At 47.7% G+C, this 17,948-nt stretch overlaps 1 pseudogene; it reads right to left on the bottom strand.

The window, feature by feature from the left end:
* Positions 1–444: 444 nt before the first annotated feature.
* Positions 445–1,323, bottom strand: LOC119921892 (annotated as a pseudogene).
* Positions 1,324–17,948: the final 16,625 nt, after the last annotated feature.

Raw genomic sequence — 17,948 nt, 5'->3', positions numbered from 1 at the left:
AAGTGTTTGGGAGAGTACGATGTAACGATAAACAGACACGTTCTTTGCCCACAACGAGCTTACAGTGTAGAGCCGCACTACACTGTCTAGAGACGTGAAGTGACTTGCCCAAGGTCACACAGCATGTAGGTGGCAGAGCCAGGATCAGAACCCACTGCGAGCTCATTGTGCGTGGGGAAAAGTTCTGCTTATTGTGATATTGTACTCTCCCAAGTGCTTAGTACAGTACTTTGCATACAATGCTCTGCATACAGTAAGCACTCAATAACTACAATTGAATGGATGAAGGAATGAAAAGAAAGCGCTTAATAAATAAAATTGACTGAATGAATGAAGTCCTCTGACGCCCAGCTCCATGAGCTTCCCACTAGGCCACGCTGCTTCCGAGGAGTGTAAGCTTCCCGTGGACAGGGAATTTGTCTCCTGTTGCGTTTTACCAAGCACTCAGTCCAGCGCACCGGCTCCCGGGGGAGGCCAGTTCATAGCTCCCGTGACCTCCTCGTTCCTCAGGCTATCGACGAGGGGGTTGAGAACGCCATAAAGCATGCCCATGAGCCCGTCGCTTCCAGAAGAGTGACCGGAAGACGGCCGGATGTAGCTAAAGATGGCGGGGCCGTAGAAGCGGCCAACGGCCAGCAGGCAGGAGGTGCAGGTGGACCAGGCCCGGCGCTTCCCCTCGGCCGAGCGACTCTTCAAAATGGCGGCTACGATGAGAACATACGACCCTAAAGTGATGGAGAAGGCGCCGATCCCGACCACCGCCAGAGTGGGACAGACCAGTCACCGGAGGGACGTCTCAGTAGTACTGGTCCACCTGGTTGGAGCGGCAGACGGTCAGCGTAAAGGCGAAGGGCACGTGCAGGGGTGAGTTGACGAAGCGGTCCGGCCAGGCCCCTGCTGCCAGCGCGACGCACACATCCCCGTCCATAAGAACACTGTAGCAGAGAGGGCAGAGGATGGCCAAGCGATGCTCAGAGGCCGTGACTTCCAGGAGGAAGACATCCATCCGCTCCGGGGCCACCAGGAAATAGAGCTGAAAGGTGCACCTGGCCAATGAGATCGCCGGTCTCTGGTGGCGAGGTCCTGCAACATCTTGGGCACCGTGGCCGTTAAGCGCAAGACGTCCAGCAATGAAAGTTTGGCGAGGAAGAAGTACATGGGCATGTGAAGACGGTGGTCAGCGTGAAGGGTGAGGAGAAAGGCACCGTTGCCCAGGAACGTGGCCGAGTAGACGGTGTCGAAGGCCTCGAATCGCACCTCCGGCCAGTCTGACAGTCCCTTCAGGAGGAAGCCGGTCACCCCGTTCCCGTTGCCCTCTGCCATTCACAGGCGATTAACTCGATTTATTCATTCATTCAATCGCATTTATTGAGCACTTACTGTGTGCACTTACTCGATCCGACCGTGGGCAGGAAGGACCTGGGTCTAATCCCGCTCGTCTCTTGGGTGACTGCGAGCGAGTAGCTTCGCTTTTCTGGACTTCGGTTCCCTCATCTGCAAAACGGAGATTGAGACTGTGTGCAGTCTTATTATCTTGAACCTACCCCAGAGCTAGGTACAGTTCCCGGCACATGGTAAGTGCTTAACAAACACCCTAAAGAAAAAAAAAAACTATTCGTGGACGGGAACAGGTCTGGGGTTGGAAGTCAGAGGACCATGGTTCATTCATTCATTCAATCGTAGTTATTGAGCGCTTCCTGTGTGCACAGTACTGTACTAAGCACTTGGAAAGTACAATTCAGCAACAGATAGAGACAATCCCTACACAACAGCGGGCTCACAGTCCCGGCTCTACCATTTACCCGCTGAGTGACCTTAGGCAAGTCACTTCACTTTTCTGGGTCTCAGCTTCCTCATCTATGAAATGGGGATTCCCTACATTCTTCCTCCTCCTTAGACTGTGTGTCCTATGTGGCATCTGGTGATCTTGTATCTACCCCAGTGCTTGGTACAGTGAGTGGTACATAGTAAGTGCTTAACAAGACTTGTTTTACTGTCTGTCTCCCCACCCCACCCCCCCGCTTCTAGATTGTGAACTCGGTATGGGCCGGGATTTTCTCCCTTTATTGCTGAACTGTACTTTCCAAGCTCTTGGTACAGTGCTCTGCACACAGTAAGCGCTCAATAAATATGATTGAATGAATGAAAAAATAATAATAATAACTTGCAACTACCCATTCGCTAAAGCACTTACTATGTGTCAGGCACTGACGTAGATACAAGATTATCAGGTTGGACACAGTCCCTGTCCTACATGGAGCTCACAGTCTTAATTTCACAGCTGAGGTAACTGAGCACAGAGAAGTGAAGTGACTTGTCCAAGGTCACACAGCAGAGAAGTTGGATTGGAGTCCAGATCCTTCTGACTCCCAGGTCTGTGTTCTTTCCACCAGGCACTTAATACATGGCTTGATATATAATAAGGGTTTAACAAATACCGCAATCGTGATTTTATCCAAATGTCTCCTGCTTTCTTTCTTAGCTCATTTCCTCCTTAATTGGCCTGGGGAAGCTAGTCTACCTCTCCTCACAGTCCCAAATGAAGTTATCAATTGACTCTTTGACCCTCTCCAGGATAGGTTAAAAGTCATTCGATCAATCAGTCGTACTTATAAAGCACTTATTCTGTACAGAGCACTGTACTAAGCATTTGGGAGAGTACAATATAATAAAGTTGGTAGACACATTCCCTGTCCACTGTGAGCTTACAGTCTAGAAGGGGTGAAAGACATTAAACAGCATGGCTTAGTGGCAAGATCCCAGTTTTGGGAGTCAGGGGATGTGGGTTCTAAACCCGTCTCCTCTACCTGTCTGCTGTGTGACCTTGGGAAAGTCACTGAACATCTCTGGGCTTTAGTTACCTCATTTATAAAATGGGGATAAAGACCATGAGTCCCAAGTGGGACAACCTTCTTATCTTGTACCTACCCCAGGGCTTAGAGCTTAGCACAAAGTAAGTGCTTAACAAATACCAGAATTATTGTTATTATTATAAATAAATTATGGATATTCATCGATTCATTGTATTGCATTTATTGAGCGCTTACTGTGTGAAAAGCTCTGTACTAAGCACATGGAAGTGTACAATATAACAATAAATAGACACATTCACTGCCCAAAAAAAGATGAACGTAAGTGCTGTCGTGATGAACCCCTCACATCCAAGCCGTCACCAAAACCTGCCGGTCTCAGCTCCACAACATTGCCAAGATCCGCCCATTCCTCTCCATCCATACGGCTACCCTGCTCATTCAAGCTCTCATCCTATCCCGTCTGGACTACTGCATCAGCCTTCTCTCTGATCTCCCATCCTCGTGTCTCTCTCCATTTCAATCCATACTTCATGCTGCTGCCCGGATTATCTTTGTCCAGAAACGCTCTGGGCATATTACTCCCCTCCTCAAAAATCTCCAGTGGCTACCAATCAATCTGCGCATCAGGCAGAAACTCCTCACCCTGGGCTTCAAGGCTCTCCATCACCTCGCCCCCTTCTACCTCACCTCCCTTCTCTCCTTCTACAGCCCAGCCCGCACCCTCCGCTCTTCCGCCACTAATCTCCTCACTGTACCTCGTTCTCGCCTGTCCCGCCATCGACCCCCGGCCCACGTCATCCCCCGGGCCTGGAATGCCCTCCCTCTGCCCATCCGCCAAGCTAGCTCTCTTCCTCCCTTCAAGGCCCTGCTGAGAGCTCACCTCCTCCAGGAGGCCTTCCCAGACTGAGCCCCTTCCTTCCTCTCCCCCTCGTCCCCCTCTCCATCCCCCCATTTTACCTCCTTCCCTTCCCCACAGCACCTGTATATATGTATATATGTTTGTACATATTTATTACTCTATTTATTTATTTTACTAGTACATATCTATTCTATTTTATTTTGTTAGTATGTTTGGTTTTGTTCTCTGTCTCCCCCTTTTAGACTGTGAGCCCACTGTTGGGTAGCGACTGTCTCAGTATGTTGCCAATTTGTACTTCCCAAGCGCTTAGTACAGTGCTCTGCACATAGTAAGCGCTCAATAAATACGATTGATGATGAAAGAGGAGTGAATAAAGGGAGCAAATCCAAGTGCACGGGCGACACAGAAGGGAGTGGAAGTAGAGGAAATGCGGGCCTAGTCAGGAAAGGTCTCTTGGAGGTTTGAAGGAGGGGGGAAAAACCCCGTTCTTCACTTTTCCCTCCCAAATGTTCTTTACTTTTTTATGTATAGGGTAGTTTTTAAGGGCTTACTATGCACCAGGCACTATATACTAAGCGCTGGGGTAGGCACAAGCTAATCAGGGTGGACAAAGTCCATGTCCTACGTAGGGCTCACCATCCTAATCCCTGTTTTGCAGATGAGGAACTGAGGCAAAGAGAAGTGAAGTGACTCAACCAAGGTCACACAGCAGATCAGTGGCAGAGCCAGGATGAGAACCCAGGTCCTCTGACTTCCAGGCCCAGGCTCTTTCCACTAGGCCACATAGCTTCGATTGATTGATTGATCAATTGATCTTTCCTATAGGCTGTCTTCACCCACTACTTCTCGGTTCTCATTCTTTCCTTACCCTGAGATCACCTGTCAACTGTATTTTGCTCTCGTCTTTCTTCCCTCCGAATCCTCTCTCCTGCAGGTCTCCTGGCCCAGAGTTTTCTTCCCCTTAAAGTAATCTAGACCACAGTCCTCCCCATCTTCAAACTCCTCCTAAAAGCCCACCTTTTCCAGAAAGCCTTAACCAATTAATTTATAATCATCCTCACTGGATCAAAACGATAGCCAGTCTTAGCACCTATGACCTTTCATCCATCCTCAGCATTTACATATGTAAGTAAATTCAATGGTACATTCAATTAATCAGTGGTAAATATTGAGCACTTACTGTGTGCAGATCTCTGTACTAAGCATTCAGGAGAGGACAGTTTTAGGCCTGACACATTGGTAATCTGACATTCTCACCTATTGTGTCTGTTCTATTGTTCTGTTGTTCTCTGCTCAATACTTAGGGAAGCAGTATGGCCTAATGGGCAGAGCACTGGCCTGGGAATCAGAAGGACCTGGGTTCTAACTCCAGCTCTAGCACTTGTCTGCTGGGTTACCCCAGGAAGTCATTTCACTTCTCTGTGCCTCGGGTACCACATTTGTAAAATGGGGATTAAGACTGTGAGCCCTATGTGGGACAGGGGCGGCATCCAACCCAATTACCTTGAATCTGCTCCAGCACTTAGTACAGTGCCTGACATATAGTAAACACTTAACAAATATTATTATTATTAATAATAATAATAATGATAAAGGCAGCAGAAAGGAATGATGCCGACCTGGAATTTGTTTCTAGAGCAGGAGCAGTGATTGTTGTGTCTTTCTGAAGATCACAAGAAGCAGCATGGTTCAGTGGCAAGAGCACGGGCTTGGGAGTCACTGGTAATGGGTTCTAATCCCGGCTCTGCCAATTATCAGCTTTGTGACTTTGGGCAAGTCACTTTACTTCTCTGAGCCTCAAAATGAGGATTAAGACTGTGAGCCCCAAGTGGGACAACCTGATTACCTTGCATCTACGCTTTCACTTAGAACAGTGCTTGGCACATAGTAAGTGCTTAACAAATATTATTATTATTATTGTTATTATCTCATCCCACCCTTTTTCTCTCCCCTTATACCTACTTCCCCCCGCGAGAAGCTTCAGAAAAAGAACAAACAGAATCCTAAGGGGAATTTTACATTTGGTTCTGGAAATTTCATCATAAGCCCGTTTCCCCCTATGTCTGGGAGCATGCTTGCTAATTCTGCCGTACTGGACTCTCTCAACCACTGAGTATGGTGCTGTGCACATGGGAAGCACTCACTAAATATCATTGATTGAGTAATTGATGTCTCACCTCCTCCAGGAAGTCTTCCCAAATCTCTTCCCGACTTCCAGGCCGACTTCACAGCCTCCTTTGATGCTTATGTATTCATTCCTATCTTTGTCACTGATGCCAAATTATTTATTCAAATCTTTCTCAATCAATTTCCCAGAACCCAAAGCAATATTTTTAAATGGTACTTGTAAAGTACTTACTATTTGCCAGGTACTCTACTAAGCGCTGGGTTAGGTACAAGCTAATCAGATTGGACACAGTCCATGTCCCACAAGGGGCTCACAGTCTTAATCCCCATTTTACAGATGAGGGAACTGAAGCCCAGACAAGTGAGGTGACTTGTTTGAGGTCAGACAACAGAGAAGTGGCAGAGCTGGGATTAGAATCCAGGTCCTTCTGACTCGCAGGGCCGTGTCCTATTCACTAGGACATGCCGCTTCTCAGTATCGATCAATAAATAGTTGCATTTATTGAACATTCACTGTATGCAAAGCATTATACTAAGGGATTGGGAGAGTACAATAAATCAATGTAACAGAGTAAGTAGACACGTTCCTTTTCTGCAACGAGCTAACAATCCAGATGGGGGAAACAGACATTTATATAAATAAATAAATTATGGATATGTACATAGATGCTTTGGGACTGAGGGAGGGGGTGAATAAAGGGAGAAAATTCTAGGGCAAAGATAAAGTCACTGGCCAATTCTAGCACTTCTGAACTTCTTTACACTTGTACATCTGCTTATTAGGTTATTTATTTTAACCACTTAGTTGTAAATATTTCATTGTTAGTCTCCCTCAACACAGTGTAAGTTCCCTTCTTTTCTCTGTTCTTCCCAAGCACCTAGGACAGTGTTCCACACCAAGTAGGCACTTAATAAATATTACCAGTACTTGCAATGCTTCCTACAGTACCTTTGTTCTTTCTCTAGCTTCAATCATTTGTAAAACGTTTTTGTTTTTTAATGATTCTATTGCAAGGTCCTACCACTACACTGTAGTAGGGGCTTTGTTATTAATATGTTATTTGTTAAGCGCTTACTACGTGCCAGGCATTGTTCTAGGCGCTGGGGTAGATAGAAGGTAATCAGGTTGGACACAGTCCCTGTTCCACACAGGGTTCCCAGGCTTAATTCCCATTTTACAGATGAGGAAACTGAGCCACAGAATAGTTAAGTGACTTGCCCAAGGTCACAAAGCAAACAAGTGGTGGAGTTGGCTTTACTAAACTGTCATCTCACTGTGGACAAGGAATATGCCTGCTAATTCTGTTGTACTGATTAGATTGCAAGCTCCTACTACTAAAGATAGGCAGGATTAGAGGGGGTGAATAAAGAGAGCAAATTCCAGGGCAGATTTAAAGTCATTGGCCAATTCTAACACTTCTGAACGTATTTACACTTGCACATCTGTAACCCAGGTCCTCTGACAACTGGGTCCGGGCTCCTTAAAAAAAAAATGATCCTAAACACAGCTTTGTTCGCAGTCTGCTGGGGAAAGCTCAACCCTTCTCCCGAACCTTTTTGCCGGTCAACATCTTATTTTTCTTCAAGTCATGATCCAGGCCCTTGGGGAAGGAGAGGGAGAAGGAAGTCAACAACGAGACCAATTAAGTCAGAGTCCAGCCTCGAGCTGCTAACCTCCTCACTCTGTCCCACTGTCGACCCCTGGCCCAAGTCCTACCTCTGGCCTGGAACGCCCTCCCTCCTCACATCCGCATCTCAGGAACACACTCCCTTCTCAGGCCCCCGGTTCCTCCCCCTCCTTCCCTTAACCCCAACGATCTGGCCTCCTACTTCATTAACAAAATTAAATCCATCATGTCCGACCTCCCCAAAGTCACTCCCCCCCTTTCTCAAACCCTCCGGCTCTCAACACTCTCCCATCCTTCCCAGCAGTATCCTCAGAGGAGCTCTCCTCCCTCCTCTCCAGTGCTACTCTGGCCACCTGTGCTTCTGACCCCATTCCTTCTCGTCTCATGAAATCTCTCGTTCCATCCCTTCTCCCCTCCTTAACTTCCATCTTCAACCGCTCACTCTCCACTGGTTCCTTCCCCTCTGCCTTCAAACATGCCCATGTCTCTCCCATCCTAAAAAAAACCTCTCTTGACCCCACCTCACCTTCTAGTTATCGCCCCATATTCCTCCTAACATTCCTTTCCAAACTCCTTGAACGAGTTGTCTACATGCACTGCCTCGAATTCCTCAACACCAACTCTCTCCTCGACCCCCTCCAGTCTGGCTTCCGTCCCCTACATTCCACGGAAACTGCCCTCTCAAAGGTCACCAATGACCTCCTGCTTGCCAAATCCAACGGCTCATACTCTATCCTAATCCTCGTCAACCTCTCAGCTGCCTTCGACACTATGGACCACCCCCTTCTCCTCAACACGCTACCCGACCTTGGCTTCACAGACTCCGTCCTCTCCTGGTTCTATTCCTAGCTCTCTGGTGGTTCATTCTCAGTCTCTTTTGCAGGCTCCTCCTCCCCCTCCCATCCCCTTACTGTGGGGGTTCCCCAAGGTTCAGTGCTTGGTCCCCTTCTGTTCTCGATCTACACTCACTCCCTTGGTGACCTCATTCGCTCCCACGGCTTCAACTATCATCTCTACGCTGATGACACCCAGATCTACATCTCTGCCCCTGCTCTCTTCCCCCCTCTCTCCAGGCTCGCATCTCCTCCTGCCTTCAGGACATCTCCATCTGGATGTCTGCCCGCCACCTAAAACTCAACATGTCCAAGACTGAACCCCTTGTCTTCCCCCCCAAACCCTGCCCTCTCCCTGACCTTCCCATCTCTGTTGATGGCACTACCATCCTTCCCGTCTCACAAGCCCGCAACCTTGGTTTCATCCTCGACTCCGCTCTCTCATTCACCCCTCACATCCAAGCCATCACCAAAACCTGCCGGTCTCAGCTCCGCAACATTACCAAGATCCGCCCTTTGGTCTCCATCCAAACTACTACCCTGCTCGTTCAAGCTCTCATCCTATCCCGTCTGGACTACTGTATCAGCCTTCTCTCTGATCTCCCATCCTCATGTCTCCCCCCACTTCAATCCATAGTTCATGCTGCTGCCGGATTGTCTTGGTCCAGAAACACTCTGGGCAGGTTACTCCCCTCCTCAAAAACCTCCAGTGGCTACCAGTCAATCTGCGCATCAGGCAGAAACTCCTCACCCTGGGCTTCAAGGCTCTCCATCACCTCGCCCCCTCCTACCTCACCTCCCTTCTCTCCTTCTACAGCCCAGCCCGCACCCTCCGCTCCTCTGCCGCTAATCTCTTCACCGTACCTCGTTCTCGCCTGTCCCGCCATCGACCCCCGGCCCACGTCATCCCCCGGGCCTGGAATGTCCTCCCTCTGCCCATCCGCCAAGCTAGTTCTCTTCCTCCCTTCAAGGCCCTACTGAGAGCTCACCTCTTCCAGGAGGCCTTCCCAGACTGAGCCTCTTCCTTCCTCTCCCCCTCGTCCCCCTCTCCATCCCCCCATCTTACCTCCTTCCCTTCCCCACAGCACCTGTATATATGTATATATGTTTGTACATATTTATTACTCTATTTATTTATTCATTTATTTTACTTGTACATATCTATTCTATTTATTTTATTTTGTTAGTATGTTTGGTTTTGTTCTCTGCCTCCCCCTTTTGGACTGTGAGCCCACTGTTGGGTAGGGACTGTCTCTATATGTTGCCAACTTGTACTTCCCAAGCGCTTAATACAGTGCTCTGCACACAGTAAGCGCTCAATAAATATAATTGATTGATTGATTGATTGATTGATCCGCCAAACTAGCACACTTCATCCCTTCAAAGCCCTACTGAGAGCTCACCTCCTCCAGGAGGCCTTCCTGGACTGAACTTCCCTTTTCCTCTGCTTCTTCTCCCCTTCCCAGCGCCCGGACTCCCTCTCTCTGCTCTACCTCCTTCCCTGCCCCACGGCACTTGTATATATTTTTGCATATTTATTATTCTATTGATTTAATCAATGATGTGAATATATCTATAATTCTATTTATCTATTAAGATGCTATTGATGCCTATCTACTTGTTTTGATTGTTTTCTGTCTCTCCTTTATAGACTGTGAGCCCGTTGTTGGGTAGGGATTGTCTCTATCTGTTGCCGAATTGTACTTTCCAAGCTCTTAGTACAGTGCTCTGCACACAGTAAGCACTCAATAAATACGATTGAATGAATGAATGAATTGAATGGGCTAAGTTTATTTTGAGTTGTTACCAGTTAAGAGTAATGAGGAGAAAGTTCCATCCTCAAGAGGAGAAAATCTCACCTGGGAACCTTCGAGGACCCGAGATCTGGGGAGTAATGGCCTCCTCTGTGCACTTTCTGATTGATCGAGTGGAGGCGTCAGGGGCCAAAAGTTGCAATTGGTCCACTGAGCGCGCCGGGAATATCCGCTCTGAGTTGTGATGGGGTAGCTGTGGCAACCTTACCAGGCACCTCGGGTGAGGACCAGAATCAGCCCAAAAGGGAGAGCTGAGCAAGAGAAAGCAGTGCGACCTAGTGACTAGCCCGGGCCTGGAAGTCGCAAGGACCTGGGTTCTACTCCCGGCTCCACCTCTTGTCTGTTGTGTGACTTTGGGCAAGTCACCTCACTTCTCTGGATCTCAGTTCCATCTCTTTCCTCACCGTACCTCGCTCTCCTCACCGTACCTCGCTCTCGCCTGTCCCGCCATCGACCCCCGGCCCACGTCATCCCCCGGGCCTGGAATGCCCTCCCTCTGCCCATCCACCAAGCTAGCTCTCTTCCTCCCTTCAAGGCCCTGCTGAGAGCTCACCTCCTCCAGGAGGCCTTCCCAGACTGAGCCCCTTCCTTCCTCTCCCCCTCGTCCCCCTCTTCATCCCCCCATCTTACCTCCCTCCCTTCCCCACAGCACCTGTATATATGTATATATGTTTGTACATATTTTTTTACTCTATTGATTTATTTATTTAATTTATTTGTACATATCTATTCTATTTATTTTATTTTGTTAGTATGTTTGGTTTTGTTCTCTGTCTCCCCCTTTTAGACTGTGAGCCCACTGTTGGGTAGGGACTGTCTCTATATGTTGCCAATTTGTACTTCCCAAGCGCTTAGTACAGTGCTCTGCACATAGTAAGCGCTCAATAAATATGATTGATGATGATGATGATGATGGATGGTGGGAGAGGTGATCTGCGATGAATGTGGGGGCAGGGTAGCATCCTACCTCTATATGACCTGGCTGATCGATCAACAGGGCTCACAATTTTAATCCCCATTTTACAGATGAGGGACCTGAGGCACAGATAAATTAAATGGCTTGCCCAAGGTCACAAAGACAATAAGTGCCATAGGAGGGATTAGTACGCATGTCCTCTGACTGCCAAGCCAGGGCTCTTGCCTCTAAACCACTAAGCACGGTGAGGGTAGCGACGTGTCCGTTATATTGTCCTCTCCCAAATGCTTAGTACAGTGCTCTGTACATAGAAAGCGCTCAATAACTATGATTGATTGAGTTAGAAGACCTGGGTTCTAAGCCCTGCTCTGCCACATCCCTACTGTGTGACATTGGGCCAGTACATTTACTTCTATGTACCTCAGTTCCTCCATCTGCAAAATGGGGATTCAATACCTGTTCTCCCTCCTACTTAGACTATGACCCTCTTGTGGGTCCTGATTATCTTGTATCTGCCCCAGCGCTTAGAACAGTGCTTTGTGCATGGTAAGTGCTTAACAAATACCATGCATTTTTTTTCCTGTAGGAATTCAATTAAACTCAATCGTATTTATTGTGCACTTACTGTGTGCAAAGCATTGTACTAAGCACTTGGGAGAGAACAATATAAAAACAGACACCTTCCTGCCCACAGCGAGCTCACAGTGTACAGGAGGAGGTATGAAGAGGGCAGAGGCAGGACTACCAGGCCTTTGATTTCTCCACTATAATAATAATGATGATGGAATTTGTTAAATGCTTACTACGTGCAAAACACTGCTCTAAGCGCTGGGGGGATACAAGGTGATCAGGTTGTCCCACGTGGGGCTCTAAATCCCCATTTTACAGATGAGGTAACTGAGGCTAAGAGAAGTTAAGTGACTTGCCCAAGGTCACACATCAGACATGTGGCAGAGTAAGGATTAGAACCCATGACTTCTGACTCCCAAGCCCGTGCTCCTTCCATTGAGCCACGCTGATTCTTATTTACTATGCACTTACCATGGTAAGTAAGTGCCAGCACCTGTATATATGTATATATGTATATATGTTTGTACATATTTGTACATATTTATTCTATTAATTTTATTTTGTTAATATGTTTTGTTTTGTTGTTTGTCTCCCAGGAACTATACTAAGTGCTGTGGTAGATTTAAGCTAATCAAGTTGGACACAGTCCCTGTCTCACCTGAGGCTCACAGTCTTAATCCCCATTTTACAGTTGAGGTAACTGAGGCACTGTGAAGCCAAGTGACTTGTCCAAGGCACAAAACAGACAAGTGTCTGGGATTAGAACAAGTGTCAGAGCTGGGATTAGAACCCAGATCCTTCTGGCTCCCAGGGCCGGGCTCTTTCCACTAGGCCACACTGCTTCTCTACTGTAGCCGCTAAACCCCAACCCAACACTTTTCTTGACAACCTGACAACTGATAGACTATCACATAGAGTTCTCACGTACTGGACACTAACTCGGGTGGTAGGAATTGAGTCGACCAATCTCACCTGCCTTCTCTTCTACGAACGCTGGAACCCCAAGAGCAAATCTCTGATTTTCACATCCTCTCTGTTCCATGAGAGGCCAGAACAAGCCGAGCCGTGGAGGGCGTGGGGGTTATTTGATCCCTCTCCAATTGTGAGGTGTTGCGGGACATCGTTGAATCACTGTGCCCCCACCTTTTACTAGTTGGGGTGCTTGTCCAGGGAGAGCCAAGGAACTCAGAGACAGAGTGAAACCACTTGAGACACTGTATTTCCTGCCAGGCTTTTGCTAATCTCCTGGCACACCTGGACTTTTTTTTGTGTTTGCTATTATGGCATTTGTTAAGCACTTTCTATATGTCAAACGCTATTCTAAGCTCTGTTTGGACAATTTACTTAACCAGTAGTCCAGGAGTTCACATTCAGGTACATAGTATAAGTCGTAATTGTATTAATTAAGCGGTTACTGTGTGCACAGCATTAAACTAAGCGCTTAGTTTAGTGCTCTGCACATCAGCCTCCTCTCTGATCTCCCATCCTCCTATCTCTCCGCACTTCAATCAGTAGGGCCTCAGTAGTATCCCCCTGGCCTGGAATGCCCTCCCTCTGAACATCCGCCAAGCTAGCTCTCTTCATCCCTTCAAAGCCCTATTGAGAGCTCACCTCCTCCAGGAGGCCTTCCCAGACTAAGTCCCCTCCTTCCTCTCCCCCTCCTCCCCCTCTCCATCCCCTCCGCCTTCCCTCCTTCCCTGCCCCTCAGTACCTGTTTATATGTATATATGTTTGTATGTATTTATTACTCTATTTTAGTTGTACATATTTATTCTACTTATTTTATTTTGTTAATATGTTTTGTTTTGTTCTCTGTCTCCCCGTTCTAGACGTGAGCCCACTGTTGTGTAGGGACCGTCTGTATATGTTGCCAACTTGTACTTCCCAAGTGCTTAGTACAGTGCTCTGCACACAGTAAGCGCTCAATAAATACGATTGAATGAATGAAGGAATGCATCTGGTCCATGCTGCGCTGTTCCTCCTGGTCTATCTGGTGGATCTGATGGGTAATCTCCTCATCGTCGCCGTCACCGTCCTCAACAGGCGCCTCCACACCCCCATGTACTTCTTCCTCAGGCACCTGTCCTTCCTCGACCTCTGCCTCATCTCTGTCACCGTCCCCAACTCCATCCCCAACTCCCTGACCGACAAGAGATCCAATTCCTAGGTGGGCTGTGCTGTCCAGGTCTTCTCCGTAGTCTGGTTTGCCAGCTCAGGCCTATTCATCCTTACAGCCATGTCCTACGACTCTACGACCGCTATGCGGCCATCTGCCTCCCCCTGAGCTACGAGGTCGTCATGGCTCGAGAGGCCTGTGGGAAGATGGTGGCCATTTCATGGCTCAGTGGGTGCCTGCTTGGAGTCTTGTTTACAGCTTCGACCTTCCCCCTGTCCTTCTGTGGGTCCAACATCGTTCAGCAGGTTTTTTTTGTGACGTTCTCTCCCTGCTGAAGATCACCTGCTACGAGGACCACATCGCCGTTGACGTGTGTGTCACCACCGGGAAACTGTTAGGCGTCGTCTGCTTCATTCACATCATTATCTCGTACGTGTGCATCTTCCCGGCCGTACTGAGGATGCCGGCCGCCGAGAGCTGGGCCAAAGCCTTCTCGATCTGCCTGCCTCACCTCGCCGTCGTCACCATTTTCCTCTCTGCGTGTGTATTTGTCCACATTCAGCCGCCCTCAGATTCCTCCTTGATCATGGACCCGTGTACATGTTCTAAACGGTGGTGCCCGCCGCCCTGAACCCACTCATCTACAGCCTGAGGAACCTGGACATGAAGGCCCCCATGGGCAGAATACTAAAAGGGTCCCTCACCCAGCCTCCGCTATGGGACAACATGTCTCCTTCCTGTGCAATCAATCCCACAGCACCACTTAACTAAGGAATTGCCCTTGGACTGGCCAGATGCTTAGCTGTCCTACAGGGTTCACAGAAAATGCTGGACGTTGATAAATTGTCTAAGTCCGGGATGGAGGCTAAGACTGAAGTATGACTAACAATCCAGTTTTGGGGAGGCATCAAGGCCTAAAGGTAGGGGAGTCCCTCTAGACTATAAGCTCATTGCATGCAGGGAATGTGTTTAACAACTCTGTTAAACTGAATCGCCCAGGTGCTTAATACAGTAAATCCAGTTTGGGGGTGGTACTAATCCCTGCTCTGCCACTTGTCTTCTGTGTGATCTTGGGCGAGCCATTTAACTTCTCCATGCCTCAGTTACCTCATCTGTAAAATGGAAATTAATACTGTGAATCTCAGGTGGGACAACTCGGTTACCTTGTCTTTACCTCAGTGCATAGAACAGTGCTTGGCACAAAGCAAGTGCTTTTACAAATACAATAATTTTTAAAACGGTTTTTATCATGGTCTAAAGAAATGGGAATCGCTCTAGACTGTACCCTTACTGTGGACAGGGAATGTATCCATCAACTCTGTTATATTGAACATTGCTTAGCTTAGCACAGTGCTGGACCCAGAGTAAGTGCTCAATAAATATCATTGATTGATTAACACGATTTCTGATGCTAGCTATACTACTGACTTGCTTTGTGACCTCGGGGCAGTGAGTCAAAATCCCTAGGATCTCTCTTCCTCTTACACTCTGAAGCCCTGTGGGAACTGTGTCTGAATTGATTTTTCCTACTATACGTAGTCCCTTGGTGAGCTCATTCTCTTCCATGGCTTCAAATATCATCTCAACGCTGATGATGCTCAATTCTATATCTCCTCCAATGTTCTCTCTCCCTCCCTCCAAGCTCGTAACTCCTCCTGCCTTCAAGACATTTTCAAATGGATATCTACCCGCCATCTGAAACTCTACATGTCCAAGATTGAGCTCCTTATCTTCCCTCCCAAACCCTGTCCTCTTCCTGATTTTCCCGTCACTGTGGACAGCACTAACTTCTTTCCCGTCTCACAAGCCCGGAACCTTGGTGTCATCCTTGACTCCGCTCTTTCATTCACCCCACATATCGAATCTGTCACCAAAACCTGCCGGTCTCACCTCCACAATATCGCCAAGATCTGCCCTTTCCTCTCCATCCAAGCAGATACCTTGTTCGTACAATCCCTCATCCTATCCTGACTGGCTTAGTGCAACAGCCTCCTTTCTGATCTCCCATCCTCCTATTTCTCCCTGCTTCAGTCTAAAATTCACTCTGCTGCCCAGATTATCTTTTTACAGAAACGCTCTGGGCATGTCACTCCCCTCCTCAAAAATCTCCAGTGGTTGCCTATCAACCTTCGCAAGAGGCAAAAACTCCTCACTATTGGCTTCAAAGCTCTCCATTTCTCTCCTCCACCCACCTCACCTGCCTTCTCTCCTTCTACAGCCCAGCGAACACACTCTGCTGCTCTGCCACTCAACTCCTCAATGTACCTCGTTCTCGCCTGTCCCACCGTCGACCCCTGGCCCGCGTCCTACTCTGGCCTGGAATGGCCTCCCTCCACACATCTGTCAAACTTCCTCCCTTCAAAGCCTTATTGAGAGCTCATCTCCTCCAGGAGGCCTGCTCAGACTGAGCCCCCCCTTATCCTCTCCTCCTCCTCCCTTCCCCATCGCCCCCACTCCTTTCCATTGCCTTACCCCCTTCCCCTCCCCACAGCACTTGTGTATATTTGTACATATTTATTACTCTATTTTATTAATGATGTTTATATATCTATAATTCTATTTATTTTGATGGTATTGCCACCAGTCTACTTGTTCTGTTTTGCTGTCTGCCTGCCCCTTCTAGACTGTGAGCCCTTTGATGGGTAGGGACTGTCCCTTTATCTTGTGGAATTGTACTTTCCAGGTACTTCTTACAGTGCTCTGCACACAGTAAGTGCTCAAAAATATGATTGAATGAATGAATTTTCTGTTTCTACTCCAGCAAGGAGAACGTTTTAGGCACTCAACCTCTTAATAAATACAATAATGATATCATTACTAGTATTGACTATGCAAATGTAATGTTACACTCTTTAGCATGACTCGGGGTGGGAATGAAATTTGGAAAATTGGAGGTTGTGTGGGAGAAGGGAAGAAATGATGACTGCAGCTCCATTTGCTTTGTGAAATTTATTCTCTCTCATCAATCCACCTTTCCTTCCATCCTTCCATTCATCCTTCCAACTATTCATCTTTCCATCCATCCATCCGTCCATCCATCCATCCAGACCACGGGCTTGGGAGTCAGAGATCGAGGGTTCTAATCCCCATTCCTCTACATACCTGCCATGTGACCTTGGACAAGTCACTTGGTTTCCCTGTGCCTAAGTTACCTCATCTGTAAAATGGGAATTGGGACTGTGAGCCCCATGTGTGACAGAGACTGCATCCACCCTGATTTTCTTGCATCTAGAACAGTGCTTTGCACATAGTAAGCACTTAATAAATGTCATTATTATTATCTACTCCAGGACTTAGAACAGTGCTTGACACAAAGTACACACTTAATAAAGACCATACTGATTACCCTCATTATTACCAATGGTATTTGTTGACGATATCGTGGGTGCAAAGAACTGTAATAAGCTCTCAGGAGAGTTGAAAAGAGATATAATTGCATTGTTCCTGCTCTCCAGGAGATTATGATCTAATGGGGGAGGTAGACACTGAATAAATTACATACAGGAGAGGGAGAATGGAAAGATGAGAAAGTGGACAACGTTTACTTCAAGAGTACAGTTTATATGGTCAGTATTAACAGCGCTTCAACAGATTTGCAAACAGGACATGTCAGAAGAAACAGCTGTGCCTAGTTGGTAGAGCGCGGGCCTGGGATTCAAATGGGCATGGATGCTGATCTCGGTTCCACCGCATGCCTGCTGTGTGACCTTGGGCAGGCTTGCTTAACTTCTCCGTGCAGCAGTTCACTCATCTGTAAAATGGGGATTGAGATGTGAGCCCCACGGGGGACATGGATTCTGTCTAATCTGGTTAGCTTGTAATTGTGGCAGACCTAACATCTGGGCCTAGGTAGTAAGCCAGCCCACCTGGCCATCTGTGCTCACAGGAAGACTTACAAGGAGCAATGAAGGAAGTCAGACTGCTAGATGAATAACTTGACGCTGTTCTGAGAATGGGAACGCGCAGATCTAGGCATGAGCTCAGCCTTGCTGATAACCTTAGCCTTGGTGATGAGCTCAGTCTTGCTGATGAGCTCAATCTTGCTGATAAGTTCAGCCTTGCTGATAAGCTCAGCCTTGCTGAGAAACTTGCAGTCATCCGCCTGTCCCCTGACTCCCTTGAGGCTCCTCACTGTATAAAATCCTCCACAGTGTGCTGAATAAACAGTCTCCTTGTCCACCTTGAGACTCGCCTGGCCTGCGTTCTTCCATTGCGAGTGCCCGTCTCCCCACTGCGCTGGACGCGTGGAGGCAGACGGCAACAAATGGCGCC

This window comes from Tachyglossus aculeatus, unplaced genomic scaffold (assembly GCF_015852505.1).
Source record: "Tachyglossus aculeatus isolate mTacAcu1 unplaced genomic scaffold, mTacAcu1.pri SUPER_32, whole genome shotgun sequence".
Classification (NCBI taxonomy): domain Eukaryota; kingdom Metazoa; phylum Chordata; class Mammalia; order Monotremata; family Tachyglossidae; genus Tachyglossus; species Tachyglossus aculeatus.
This window is presented reverse-complemented; position numbering and strand designations above follow the sequence as displayed.